Source organism: Crocuta crocuta, unplaced genomic scaffold (genome assembly GCF_008692635.1).
Source record: "Crocuta crocuta isolate KB4526 unplaced genomic scaffold, BGI_CrCroc_1.0 scaffold52, whole genome shotgun sequence".
Taxonomy (NCBI): Eukaryota; Metazoa; Chordata; class Mammalia; order Carnivora; family Hyaenidae; genus Crocuta; species Crocuta crocuta.
The window spans coordinates 3,613,824-3,629,739 of NW_027528617.1; the positions used below are offsets into that span (position 1 = coordinate 3,613,824).

Consider the following 15,916-nt stretch of genomic DNA (forward strand, 5'->3'; position numbering starts at 1 on the left):
AGACAATGTGACTTTTTACACAAGTCAACAGAAGAATTATAAGGGAATTCAGAAAGCACAGTTCACAACGATTAAAAATTTGTCACCAACACAGACTTTGAAAAAATTAGGGCTCTTACATCTCGTTGGATCACCCTTTCATGAAACATATATGCATGGATTTTTCATGGATGTAAGACTCTGTCTCAGGTAAAATTGATGGGAAAGCCATTTGCTTATGAAGAATATAGGAAAGATAAGATCTGACGGAAGACAGACCATGTAAACAGAGTCCAATTAAAGAAATGGCCAAAAGTTAACAAAGAGCTCACACTTGACTGAGAGGGGAGGAAGAGAAGCAAAATCTACATGAGAAAAGAAAAGCAAGAGCCTTTCTAATATTCTCGTCAATGATTGGCTTAAAGTTCTTTGAGAACACTGACTTCAAAGTAGACAAAAAGAGTAAATTGAAGCTTTTGAATCCAGTTGTTTAAAAAATTAGTAAAGGGGGTACCTGGGTGGCTCAGTCGGTTGGGCAGCCGACTTCAGCTCAGGTCATGATCTCATGGCTCCTAGGTTCAAGCCCCGTGTCGGGCTCTGTGCTGACAGCCAGCTCAGAGCCTGGAGCCTGTTTCAGATTCTGTGTCTTCCTCTCTCCCTCTCTGACCCTCCTCTTCTCACACACACACACTCTCTCTCTCTCAGAAGTAAATAAAATGTTTTTAAAAATTAAATAAAAAATTAGTGGAGAAGGAAGAAGACTCTTGGAGCAATATATGTATTTTATGAAAAAGAACAGGTGGGAGAACTGAAAGGAAAACTGAATGATGCAGAAAATTCTAAGAATTCAGGTGACAAAAAGACTGGGTTGAAGAGGTCAGGAAACAACACAGCCCTTTCCACCAGGAGGAGAAAGCAGCAGGGACTCACGGAGAACCAGCAGACAGTCCTCAAGCCCATGTTTTATGATGTCAAAACAGGAGAACTCAGAAGCTTCAAAGATTCTGTCACAAAGCAGAAGCTGATGAATAAAAACCCTTGAAGATCATTTGAAACTTGAGGCAAAAAAAAAAAAAAAAAAAGGACATTTAGTGTATCCGAAATCCGAAGCCAGGGCTGGCCGCAAACAATTGACATTCACGTTAAAATGTTCTGAACAGCTGAATCAACAGGAGGCTGAGAAGCCGCACCACGAGACGGAAACATTTTGTCATTCAGCAGTCACCTGAAGTCAAGACACAGGAGAGGACTGCTGTTTCACTGAATTTGGAAACAATCCTAATTCTGATTTGGAAGAAGCACTTGTACTCCAAACTGGTCAGCATTAGAGTACCTTAAGCACAGATAGGAGAATGCACATTTTAAAAGTTTTATGTAGGGGCGCCTGGGGGGCTCAGTCGGTTAAGCGTCCTACTTCGGCTCAGGTAATGATCTTACAGTTTGTGAGTTCAAGCCCTGCATCGGGCTTTGTGCTGACAACTAGGAGCCTGGAGCCTGCTTCAGATTCTGTGTCTCCCTCTCTCTCTGCCCCTCCCCTGCTTGTGGTCTGTCTCTTTCTCTCTCTCAAAAATAAATAAACATTAAAAAAAGTTTTATGTAATTTTTTTTAAGAGAGAGGGCGCAAGTCAGCGAGGGGCAAAGAAAAGAGAGAGAGAGAGAGAGAGAGAAAGAGTGAGAAAAGCTGGGTTTACCTGGGGCTCATGTGTTTTCCTGAAGGAGGTCTGGAGCTTACCCAAAGCAGGGCACTGGCTCACCTGATATAGGACTCTAACTCAACAATTGTGAAATCATAACCTGAGCCTAAGTCAGATGCTTAATGACTAAGCCACCCAGCCACCCTATGTAAATTCTTGATACATCCACACAGGTAAAGGTTTGATAACTTGTCCCTTTAGGAGTAGGACTTTGAAACTGGGCCCGCAGCAACTGGTCAGTACGTGGCCCCAGGGTGCTTTTCAAACATTGTTACTTCTCATAAGCCTTGTCCTTTCCCCCTGATTTTAATCAGGTAAACCAGATTGTTGCCTTTTAATATTGTGAAATGTGTACCATAAAACAAAAGGTTATGCTAAAAATGAAGATTGATCTTAACCTGGGAACTTTTGTTTTCTTATAATACCTGCTGCCATGTATGATTAAACCATTCAGAAATACCATTCCTGTTTTATATAATGTGTATGTATTGCCATGTTTGTATTTATAAATATATGTTGATAGGTTTGTTACTTGTGTGTGCTTGGGATNAGTGCTTTGTGTTAACACAAAAAGTAAATTGTGTTAAATAAATGACTAGGTATTCTTTTAACTTTTCAAAAAATTAAATACAGATTTTTATCTGTTTCTTAAGTTTAATTAAAGACAGCTGGCTGGAGAAGACATTATAAAAACCCTTCATTTGAACAACAATAATACACTATCCTTAAGTATCACTGCTTCAGTTGATTTAATTTCAAAATCTGTCACCCGGTCAATTATATGGATAGATTTGGCACTTGGCTTATTTCATTGACTTTATTTATATCATTCCTGAAGGTGAATGTTGAAGAGGGCCATGGACACAAATATGGAAGAATTATTACACAGCCAGGCTATCTGTCCTCTCTGGGAGAGCCTCCAGACTAAGTGGGTTGTGTTAATTCAATGACCCAGGTTGGCTACGTGGAAGGGAAGGGAAGTAGGGAGAAATGACAGGAAAATAGGATCTACAGGGACTCTGGTCCTCAGGAATTCTCTTTAATGTGCAAGTAATAGTCATTTATTCTTACAGGTAAAAACTTGGGCACCTGGGTGGCTAAGTCAGTTGAACATCCGACTCTTGATCTCAGCTTAGGTCATGACTCTCACTCAGTTTGTGAGACCTAGCACCTCAGGCTCTGTGCTGACAGTGTGGAACCTGCTTGGGATTCTCTCCCCCTCTCTTTCTTCCCCTCTCCTCAAGCACATGCTGTCTCTAAATTTAAAAAAAAAAAAAGCATTAAAAACTCAGTCATTTTATTTAATATTACATATTTTGGAAGATGCATTTTAATTAAAAAAGAAAGATCACTAGAAACACACCCTGTTAGTGTTTTGGGCTACATATTTTGAGACTTTTTTCTTTTCTTTTTTTTTTTAACATTTATTTTTGAGAGAGACAGAGACAGAGTGCAAGTGGGGGAGGGGGAGAGAGACAGAGACACAGAATCTGAAGCAAGTTCCAGGGTCCGAGTTGTCAGCACAGAGCCCAATGCAGGGCTTGAACTCATGATCTACAAGATTATGACTTGAGCCAAAGTCAGGCACTTAACGAACTGAGCCACCGAGGCACCCTGAGACTTTTTTCTATTAATACACATTTATTTTCTTTAATAATGATTTCATAAATCACATATTAGTTATTATTTTGTTTTGTTACCTAAGACTCTAAATATATTTCCCCAGTCTATAATAGATTCTATTATATCATTTGGATGATTGCACATAGTATTTTACCATATAAAGATGACACAATTCTTTAAACCAGTTAATGTGTTTATTTTACTCTTTTATTTCATTTTTCAGGCATAAGAGCTTTTGAGACAAGCATGTTTATAGATCTACCTTGAGCAAATGCATAATTATTTCTTAGAATAAATTTCTGTAAGTGTAAATCCTAGATCAAAGAGCATATCTTTTAAAATTGAAAAGTTTTAAGACCATATTATGGAATTTTTCTCTAGAAAATTTGTATCAATTTACATTTAATTCAGCAGCAGTTCATGAGGGGATCTGTCTTCCCACTCCTTCACTGATAATGGATATTATCATTCTTTGTAATCTTGACCAACATGAGAGCCAGTTAATAATGATCTTAATTTTTTTTTTAGAAATATTTCCAATACACTTATTTCCATTTTGTGGCCAAGAATCTGTGGAAGAACGTAAAATATCATGGGCTCTTCTACCCGTTCAGCAGCCTGAGCAGAGGGAGTTGAAGACCAGTCTTTGGCAACAGGTTGAGTAGGGAACTACTCGATAGACACAAAGGGAACCTGCGCACCTTCAGATTAGTGTGAGACTTCAGGCTGAATTAGCAGTAAATTTCAGAGGAGCTGGAGCAATCCATTCAACCTGAAATTCCTTCTTGGTTACAGCCTTTTCAGTTCCCGCCTGATCTTCCTTTTCACTCTCTTCAGGATGTCTGTAAGTAGAGAGCAGGCATAACCTCCCATGGATGTTCAGGGAAGAGGGTGTCACACAACTTCCTGAGCCAGCATATATCAGACCTGAAGAATGAGTTCCCATGTTGTTGCATGGGATGGCAATGTTCTCATAGTGCTGAGCAAAGTCTGTGTTACAGAGAGCGATGGCAGGCAGATTAACACAGCAGGCCCCTGTGAAAGGCTGTTGGTGAGCCCTAGGATCAGTAACCACCAGAAGTCGCAGCCCTCAAAATGCTGCCTGGATCTGTTTCGGGAAGGTTCCAGGAGTGGAGTGGCCAGCAATGGGAGTGGCTCCAGAGACACAGAGAAGACTTCGGGGCATCTCACCAGCCAGTATTCCTGGAGAATATGGCACTGATATCAGCTGAGCTTTCAATGCTACAAGCTGCCAGCAGAATCTTCTCCCAGGTTCTCTTCAGGTTTATGATATAGATGCTCTCTCTTTTCCTTTATAGGTGTACTGTTCCATTTGGAAGTCAAGTCTGGTGCTATCTTCATGGTTTCCTGCTGCGAGGGATTTAAGGACTTCCTCCTTTTTCACTTGTGAGACATCAAACTTATGAAAGTTTCCCTTGATGACAGCAACCCAGAACACCATCGGGATCCGTCTCTGGGTAGTACAGAAAGGTAATGAGCTGTATTTTATTTTATTTTATTATTTTTAATTTTTAATATTTTGTTTCATTTTATTTTTAAAATTTTTAATATTTTATTTCATTTCATTTTATGACAGAGAATGCACGCATCTGCAGGTAAGCTAGTGCGGGAAGAGGGAGAGTGGGAATCCCAAGTAGGCCCACACCCAGCAGCACAGAGCCCAATGCGGGGCTGCAAACAGGCTGCAAATAAACTTTCTCACTTTGGGGCTTTCTTTTTAAACTTGTTTAACGGTATTTGACAAGAAGATTTTTATTTATGTATTTTATAATTTTGGGTCAAAATTTAACTGTTGAAAATAGATTTTCAGAAAAACTAACCTGGCAGGGATAGGCAGGGCTTGTTTAGAGAGGGAAAGCTCAATTAGGATATTAGTTCATAATCAAAAAATTAAATAAGGGTCTGCAGTTAGAAACCAGTGATGGAAAGAAAGCAATAAATAAACGCCAGATGCCTCTTTAAGGGAAACATGATGAGGATTGCTTGAATGTAGGATCTGAAGAGATCATAGATAAGTGCAAAATTTGAGACTGAGAAAAATATTCCCGTGGAGGTACCCAGGTGGCTCAGTCGGTTGGGCATCTGACTTCAGCTCAGGTCATGATCTCATGGTTTGTGGGTTTGAGCCATGCATCAGTCTCTGTGCTGACGGCTCGGAGCTTGGAGCCTGCTTCTGAATCTGTGTCTCCCTCTCTCTCTGCCTCTCCCCTGCTCATGCTCTGTCTCTCTCTATATCAAAAATAAATTTAAATGTTTTTTAAATGTTCCCATGCTAGAAATATAAACATTGACATGCTGTACCTTTGAGTCTCAACGTTTGTTTTTTTTTTTTAGTTTTAAATGAATTGATTTTAAGGTAATAACAATCTACAAAATGAACGCTGAAGAGTTCTTAGAATTTTTTTTCTACTACATCCTTGATGAGCGTTTTGAAATAACCACTGTTATTTTGTTCTGTTCCATTATTTAACCAGTTTCTGTGTTGTCAGCTAGTAGCCACTAGGTAAAGAGGATTTTCTCAGTCTTCCACCTTCCTACTATGATTATTTTAATCCTCCTCTTCCATGTTGATCAGGGCCCTGGGTGAATGGTTGCAGTTATCTGCCGTGACATGACACCCTGGTATCCAATCTACTTCTGTCTCTGCCGCTGTGTTTCAGAGTTACCCACTACTATAGCTAAACTAAAGTTTAGTATATATGTGGTCTTGGGCAATGGCAAATGGCTTGCTTCATTAGGGGCCTGGAAAGAGAAATATTAAAAGATCTTGAGGGAGGTTGAAGGAGGTCTGGGGTAGAGATGTGTTGATAGACATATGAGAATGGGCATGAACAGTGGAGAACAAAAAGTAGCACTGATGTGTTGCTATCTCTGGGTATATGAATGTGACACCATATTTATTGAAGGTTGTCATAGGAATTTCATAGAGGGATTTCTCTAACAATACCTTATCCACAATTCCAAAAATACTCCATTGTATCTTTGTGCCTCCTTTGTCATAAATCAGTTGACCATATAGGCATCGGTTTACTTAGAGGCTCTCTATTCTGCTTCAGTTTTAACTATTACTAATAAAGCCAATAAATTAAGGATCTCAAATGATACATGATTTTCCAACACTGTAAGATTTGATTGGTGAGAGGAGTACCAACAATACTAAGAATTTAGGTGATGGCTTTCTTCTGCGGACTGGGGTAGGAGAGGGTGCTATAGGCCTTAACTCACTAGTAACAATAAAAATGAATATCCCTAAAAGAATAGAGGCCAGTAGCATTGGCTAGCCGTCAGAAGCCTGGTGCATGCAACTGATTATAATGACCCTCATGTCATCTGCCACTGTTGTACCAGTGCCTCTTCCTCTGCTCACATCTATGGCTGCAACAAAGATCCCTTATATCTAGTGATGGAAAGGTTTGGGTTCTTGAATGGGTCTGCTTGGTATGTAGATACAAGACAGAAATAGATGACAACCATTGAGGGTAAGATAGTGGTGACAGAAGATCATCTCAATGAACAGAGGTTCAGATAGTGCCCTGGTCATCTACTTTATGTAGCTAGAAAGGGGGCCCAAGCTTAGCATATGTATGGAATAATGGGCAATGGTAAATGGCTTGGCTGATCAGGGGCTTGGAAAGAGAAATGAAATGAAAGATCAGTTTCAGAGAGCTGTGGGTAGAGGCATGTAGAAGGACATATAAAAATGGTCATACACTGGGGCGCCCGGGTGGCTTAGTCGGTTAAGCGTCCGACTTTTGCTCAGGTCATGATCTCGCGGTTCGTGGGTTCGAGCCCTGCGTCGGGCTCTGTGCTGACTGCCAGCTCAGAGCCTGGAGCCTGTTTCAGTCTGTGACTCCCTCTCTCTCTGACCCTCCCCTGCTCATGCTGTCTCTCTCTCTCTCCTAGAAATAAATAAAAAATTTAAAAAAAAAAATGGTCATACACTGTGGAGATCCTTTATATCACACCATTATGGTCAACAAAAATCCAACACTATGGAATTGCTAATAAACACCCTGCTAAACAAAACTGAATTGGCTAGTCATCAACCATCCCAGTGTTGACAAAATAGATACATAAAAGAAGTATCCATGATGATGACAGAAATACAGGTTTTGCATAGGCCAATAAATAGTATGGGCTGCCACTTGCCAAAGACATTGAATGTCCAACCTGTAAGCAACAGAGACCATAGCTGAGCTCTCTGTATAGCACCAACTAGCTACTTGGGGATCAGCTGAATACATTGGACCCCACCTTATAAGAGATAATACTTTACTTTGACAAGAATAGATACAGATTATGGTTATGGAGTTATATTTCCTATGTATGAAACCATAGCCAGCACCACAGTCCCAGTATCTATAAAACATATGATCCGTCACTACAAGACATGATATAATAGTAGGTCAAATCAAAAGACCCATTTTATAGAAAAGAAGGTTTGCAGCTGGTCCATAACACATGGTCCACTAGTCATATAGCACATCATGCCATTTGGAAGATGCTGGCCAGATACAGCAATGGAATAGCCTGCTGAAGACAAAGTTAAAGTGCAAGTTTCCAAGAGATACTTTAGAATGACACTATTTTCTTCAGGACGTGGTGTCCCTTTAATTCAAAGACATTTATAGGATTCTGTGTTCCCAGTAAGTGGAATATGTGAGTCTGTGAACCAAAGTGTAGAAACAGGATTAGCCCCACTTATTATCACTCTCAGTGACTCACTTGGCAAATTTGTGCTTCTCATCTCTATCATTCTGGGTGCTCTTCTCTCAAAAGGGGAACATTTCCACCAAGACACACAGCAAGAGCCCTACTGAACTATATGCTAATGATTGCCAGCTAGATATTCCATGCTTCTTTTACAAGTGGTAGCACATTGGTAAGAGAAATTAACACTTTTCGTCAGTAGAAGTAATACAAAGAGGGTAGGGAACAATATTTGTAATACTCAAATAATTATTGGGTACCTCTTGGTGACCCCTCGCCAAGTTTTGGTGGTTAGTGGAAGAATTCAGAAACCTTTTCCTGAGAAAGGTTTGGTGATCTGGGGCTCAGAAACCTTGGCAATGGTGCTCTGGGCCATGGCACTGGAATGAAGGATTTATACTCTCAGTTGTTAGGAGGTTTGTCAGAAAAAGGCCTCCAAATGTCAGCCCTTTTTGGTCTCAAGAAAACAGCAACACCCAAAATTATCCGTTTTTCCATCAGCAGCCTATAACCAATGATTGATCAACACAGGGGGTATGAAGACTCATCCTCCCCACTCCGATTTGGGACAACTCTAGAGGACCGTATCAAGGCAAGAACTTCTTATGTGGTTGCCTAAAGCCTGTGTTGAAACTAAATCAACATTCCCCTTTGCCCAGTCCTGCCTCCTTTAATTCAAAGTCTGGTTCATACAGAAACTAGCCTGAGACAACATGTTTGTTTAAGGGGCACTACCTCAGATATTGCTGAAAATGTTATATACTATACGATATAAATACCATATTTTCTTCTTTTAATCTGAAAAGTTGTGAGTTCTAAAGCACAGTTGGCTCCAAAGTTCTCAGATAAGGGATCTGGAACCTATGTTCAGCAAACAGAATAGTTATAATAAGGAATCGAGTCTGTTAAGGTTGAGACTATGAATCTTTTATGTTTGCCTGTGACCAACACTTCCACCTTTTGGGTCTTCTTTTTTCCTTGAAAAAAAATCAGTTTTCCTCTACCACTCAAGGATCTTTCCATAAGCCTTGCTCTCCAGAAAGGTTCACATTTTCTTCTCATAATATTAAACATTGATATTCAGAAGACTTAATATTCATCTTTACATTTTGTTACATTATGTTTTTTCCAGTATAAATATATATTTCCCGAAGAATAACCTTTCTTAAATTTTCCAGATTAAAAATAAAAGCTAGCGAATTATTCTCTACTAACAAGTCAGGATTATTATGTACAGTTTTTTCTTTGACATGTTCTAGAAATTACTTGATGAGAGTGGAAAGTAATCACTATAATGATCCCAACTAATACTTAGAATTATACATCTTATCCACATTTGTCGTAAAGATTGCTCTCATGTAAACATGATGGATTTTTAAGTGTTCTCTGGCATTATGGCTCCATCAAGTGGTAAAATTGACATGAAGCTTTTAGTTTCCTTTATATACTAGAATTTCTATGAAGGCTGTATTTATAACTAAAGATCTCTTTGTTCCAACGCACAGACAGACACTTTTAACTTGGAAATTCCAATGATTTTGTTTATGAATAGAGATGAATTCTTTTTAAATTTTTGGTATAGAAACTAAAGAATAACATTTTTCCTACTATGTATAATTTGATTCTTTGACTATTTTTAAATAACTGTTTGCAACTGGAAAAGGGCATTCTTGTGAGGCCTCAGGTCCTCACTGACTTTTGGCCAAAATATCAGTTCCTTATCACATGGGTCTCTCCGCGCAGCTGCTCACAACATGGCGTTTTGCTTCTCTCTTTGAGCAGTGGATCTAAGAGAGGAGAAAGAGTAAGGAGAAAAGAACACAGGGAAAGTCACAGTCTTCAGAAGTGAAATTCTGTCACTTTCTTTGCTCATTAGAAATGAGTCACTAAGTCCAGCCCACATTCAGGGGGAGAGGGTTACACTATGGCCTCAACACCAGGAGGCAAGGATCATTGGTGGCCATGGTGCTAGCTGCCTGCCACAAGTGCTTTCCTGAAATAAATGGACAGTGTACAGTCTCTAAAATGCTCATACTTTATAAATGTTTAAATATCTTATCATTCACTTACAGAAATTAATAATTTAATACTAACAGTAGAGTTTCCTATGCTTCAGGTATCATTCTAAATGTTACCCACATATTTACTCATTAATTGTTACAACCCTATAAGGTAGGTACTATTGTTACTCCCATCTGCCAGATAAGAAAACTGAGGCACAGAGAAATTAAGTACTTTGGCAGGATTTGAAATTAGGCCGTCTGTCTCCAACGGAGAATATGAAGTTTAACACAATTTTTATTTGCTATAAATAGGTGTAAATTGAAGATTGGAACACCACTGAAAATAGAAATACAAACAGAATTTTAAGAATAATTCTCAGTTTTCCACTGTTCCAGTTGATATATTTTTGTAATATAAATATCATGCTCAACTTCTACTTTGCCTGCAATAGCCCTGATTTAGGCTGTCTCCTCATCTAATTGTTAATAATGATTCTTTGCCCTCAAAAGTGTACAGGTTTGGGTGATAAATCATTAACCCTAAATATAAGGCTATCAAAGCGTGCCAACACATCCAAAAAATATGACATATTTCATTATCAGACAAAGCATATACATCTCATCATACCTCCAAGTGATTCTGACATGGTCCTAAGGGCTAATAATCGCTGTTCAAGATGGTCAAAACTGTAAAAAAATTAATGGCAAAAATAGTATCTCACTATAGTTTGTCTTAATTAGTGAGCAGCACAAATCACTTAGCTGGTTCCCGCACATGTAGAGTAAGAAAACATCAAATATGGGGCGCCTGGGTGGCTCAGTCGGTTGAGCATCCGACTTCGGCTCAGGTCATGATCTCACAGTTTGTGGGTTCGAGCCCCACGTCGGGCTCTGTGCTGACTGCCAGCTTAAGAGCCTGGAGCCTCTTTCAGATTCTGTATCTCCCTCTCTCTGTGACCCTCCCCTGCTCATGCTGTCTCTCTCTCTCTCAGAAATAAATAAAACATTTAAAAAAAAAAAAGAAAGAAAACATCAAATATACTGAAAAAAATAAATTATAACAGTACCAAGCTGTTTTAGAACTTATCCATCACTTTCATCACTTTGTCCTTGACAAATGCAATGTAAAATATGGACCTTGTAAATTGATTAATTCTATCAGTAAAAATATCCCAACTAGATAGATTATGCCCCAATATTAAAAAAAGAAAAAGAAAAAAAAGTCTGTCTGTATTTATTAAACTAAGGCACTTGAATGCCTATATAAGCAATAAAACACATTCATTTTTATAATTGATAAGGAAAAAATAGATTTAAAGTCGTTGAAACTTACACTACAAAGTAAATGTATAGAAAAGAACATGTAAATTTCCAGATAATGCTGAACAAGGAGAAAGGTTGTGCTTTGGTCTTTAGCCAGAAGAGGGCATTCCATGACTGGCATATGATGGCGTGTTAGTATACATTTTTAAAAATCTGGAAAGACTAGATCTGTGGTGGGGGTAAGGTGTTGGGTAGTGATAAATTATAGCATCCAAACACTATTCGCTGAAATCATTTAATGCAACTAAATTTCCAAATGATACTACTTAAAGTATTTAGCTCTTTTTGAGAATTGAATAAACCTTATTTCAATATACATATAGTCGCTATGCTTTATTACAGTCTAGGGTTTAAGATGGACAAGGACGAAGTCATTGTTAAAACTTAAAGGAAACTAAGAGCCCCCTATCCTAAGTTCTTCATTCTGCCAATGATACAACTGAAGTTCAGAGATGTTCTGTGGCATGGCTGAGATCTCCGAGGCTGGTACTGTCATCTGAGACTGAGTGCTCTTTTAACCGCCCCTCTCAGACTAGCCCTTCTACGGTCTTCATTCAGCTCAGCATCACATCAGGGCATTGCCGTGAACACCGACATAGGGGCTTACTGATTTAGGTGAGGACCTGCGGCAGTGTGGGAAGCACCCCAAGTACCAATTCATTTCTAAATATTGATGTTAATGGAGTTAGAATATAAACATTTTCATCAGGGTGATACTTAAGAAACATTTCTAATAAAACACAATGTCCCCAATTCAAAATGAAATCGAAATGCTCCCCAGTGAAAGGGGGACCCACAAGAGAAGAGAGCAAAACCCTACAGTAGTCTTCTTGCTGGCCCAGATAATGTTGGTCTCTAGTCACAAAATGGTAGCATGACAGAACTAGAAAATTAGAAATCAGCTTATCTCTCTTATTTATAAATATTTTACACATAAAGAATCTCAGGTCCTTGGAGGTTAAAAGATTGGCTCAAAGACACAAACCTGGCAAGTGCCAGAGTAATGGATCACTGAAGGTCTGTGGAAGACAGAATTCTATGATGACCTTCTCCTCTAGTGTTGTTCCCATGATTAAATTATCTTAGAAGGCTAAAGAAGTCTTGCAGTGCAATTAATGTTACTGATCAGTTGACCTTAAAGTAGAGATTATCCAGGTGGGTTTCACTTAAAAACATGGACCCTTTAAAGGTGGCTAATTTTCCCCTGCTGTGGTCAGAAGGGGCTATTAGAGATTTTTAAAGCATGAGAGGGATTGGACATGAGGAACAAATGAACTCTATTGCTGAAATGGAGGGGCTAGGTGGTGTGAGAAGTAGAGACTGAGAGCAGCCCCCAGCTGACACAGGCAAGGAAATGAACACCTTTAACCTGAATTCTGCCAAGAATGTGAACGAACTGAGAAGCAGATTCTTCCCCAGAGCATCCAGATAAGAGCACAGCCTCTGCAACCTTGATTTCAGCCTTGTGAGACCCTAAGCAGGAAATCAGGTGGAGCCCATGTGGAATTTTACCTATAACTATGAGATAATAAATGAATCTTCTTTTAAGCTTTTAAATTTGAATAATTTGGTCCATAGCAACAGAAAAATAATACTAGGTCTAACCTGAGACAGAAAGCACTTGAGATTTTAAGAAAGATTTCTAAGCAGAAAGCACTTGAGATTTCAAGAGGAACTTTCAACATCAGCATCTCATTACCCAAATGATAGAAGAGCAAAGACGCTAAGTGGAAGACAGGAGGCAACTCTGAGTAAGAGCTGCAGGAAGCTACTGTACCCCTCAATCAAAGGGACGATGGGAAGCGAGTTACCAGAGTCCAGAGTGAAGCCACACAGCAGAAGGTGGAACTATAGCAGCCTGTCCAGGGGGCACTGAGCCATTGCATCAGCTGCAGTAGCTTCTAGACACTCACCCTGAGCGCAGACAGGTGTGCATCTTTCTTGTCACCTTCCCCTCCTCCACTAGTGCCTCCCATTGGCGAGACCCTGCTAGACACTGGGTGACAGAGGAGCCTGCAGCGTCAGTCAGCCTTCTGCCAGACTGAGCAGAGCAAGGAAATTACAAGAAACAGATTTTAAGACAAGTAGGCCCAGGACAGGCACAGATGGCATCAAAATCTTCAAGAAGACAAGACAGTTGGAGTTCAGGCACTGTGCCAAATAATTTATGTTCTCTGTTTTAGTTCATAGTTGGTGGTAATATCTTTCTTTCTTTTGTATTCCTTGTTTACTCACTAGGAAATTAAGGTCCAGGGTGGTTAAGAAATGTTCCTCAAATTATGTTGCCTTAAATAATAGACCTGTTTTTTAAAAATTCTTTTAATGTTTATTTATTTTTGAGAGACAGAGAATGAGCAGGGGAGGGGCAGAGGGAGAGAGAGACACAAACCCAAAGCAGGCTTCAGGCTCTAAGCTGTCAGCACAGAGCCCAATGCAGGGATCAAACCCACAAACCATGAGATCATGCCCTGAGCTGAAGTCAGATGCTTAACCAACTGAACCATCCAGGCGCCTCATAGTAGACCTGGTTTTAAACACAGGTTTATATAACAATCACTAGCCAACTTACAGGAGTAACTATGAAGCCCTACAGATGCTTATTATTTGAAGCACTAGGGAAATATGAACAAGGAAAAAAAAAAGACATGCGATTTTATAGTTTACTTTCTCAAAGGACTTCCATTTTGACTGAAAAGAAAATACGTTTCAGATCATTATTTTCAATAGTTCGGCACTTCAATAGATTTTATGTTCACCACTTGGGGTTAAGTTTATGATTCCCTCAGTCATAAGATGTTTCCTCTTATAATGACAGAATCAAATCTGCATGAAACCTCATAACATTATTTTGTACACACATTTCCAAAGTTATTTTTTGAAATTTGCATTTGAAGATTTATATTGCAATAATCTGATGTGAAGGAACTGAACTCCCTGCTTCTTTTTAGCTTTAATTATAAAACATATTCATAATAAAACATGCCGTGATAGAAATATAAGGATGGGAAGGAAAATATTTATGGGATAGCATAGTAGAACAATAGTCACCAGGTATAAGCAGCTTTGACTGTAGTGGGGAAAATATTAAAACTTCCACTTACATTATTTTTTTCTAAAATGAGAAAGAAATTAGTCATTTACCCTTTTTACTCTACGGATCTATGCTGGCTCCTTCATCTGCTCTATAGATCAGATCCTTCACATGGGTCTCATGTCCCTAATACATCCAGGGCATTTTGAAGGTATCCTTCTTACTTTTTGATCTTTTATAGAATTTTGGCAAGTATTGAAACCTTTCTGTACCCATTAACTATATTTATAGAAGCATTACATTATGTAAACTTTACTAATCCTCCAAAATTAGTAACATAAAAAAGTCCCTTTAATAAAATTGTTGTTTCTGGGTTGCCTGGGTGGCTCAGTCGGTTAAGCATCCGACTTGGGCTCAGGTCATGATCTCACCATTCATGGGTTTGAGCCCCGCATTGGGCTCTGTGCTGACAGCCAGCTCAGAGCCTGGAGCATGCTTCACATTCAGTATCTCCCTCCCTCCCTGGCCCTCCCCTGCTCATACTGCCTCTCTCTCTGTCTCTCTCTCAGAAATTAAAAAAAAAAAAAAGAACATTAAACTTGTTGGTTGTATGTAATTCTGATAATGTAAGTATAAAGAAAAAAGCAGCAAAAAAAAAAAAAAATGACTGACCTGATACTTCCACTGTGAGTCCTTTTTCAGCTACAAGGAAATAAGATTCATGGTGATTTAATTAAATGTACCATGTTCAATCACATCATTCTCACAAGAGTATATTCTTACTAATCATGTTTTTACTGAGAGGAAAAAAATGATTACTGTATCATTATAAATAAACAAAAATTATTTGAAAGAGCATATTTTATATATTTTGTTTGTAATCTATTTTTATAGTTCTAATTTTCTGTATGTTTTGCATTGTAGATAATACATGAGTACAGTTGCAACTAAATACAATTTGAAACTAAATTGGGGTATATATATGGGGGGTGCTCAACATATGATGCGAACCTCATTTAGAGAATCTTAAGAATACAGAAATATAAAAGAAAAATTTATAGTTTTTACTTTCACTAACTAATGGTTAATTCATGAGTGTGATCTTGCCCTTGGCTACAAAACTATTAATTCTGAATCCAGAATTTAAACCTGAGCAGTCCTATTCGGAACACATGTTATTTCTTCCCTTTCCACGGGTACATTTTGCATTTCTTACATTTAGAAAGGGTTCTGGAATAATATTCTAACTGCATATAACAATAGACAAAAGAGTTTTTATATTTCTATGGCATGATGTAAAGCTTAATCAGGACCTGATGAAATACTGTCTAATAGTTTATCTTTTTATTTTCAGATGAGCCTTTTATGTAGAGAACCCGTGAATTAGAAGTGATTTCTTTTCTTCATACATATGAAATGCTTTACAGTATATAAAGCACTCATTCATTCACTTATTTTCACACATTTCTCAAATATTTAGTGAATAATGTATAAGTGCCAAGCACTGTTATAAGTGCAGATAAGATAGCAGT

General features: G+C 38.6%; 1 pseudogene; it reads right to left on the reverse strand.

Annotated features, from left to right (window-relative positions):
- Positions 1–1,189: 1,189 nt before the first annotated feature.
- On the reverse strand, positions 1,190–4,758 carry LOC144224140 (small ribosomal subunit protein uS2 pseudogene; annotated as a pseudogene).
- Positions 4,759–15,916: the final 11,158 nt, after the last annotated feature.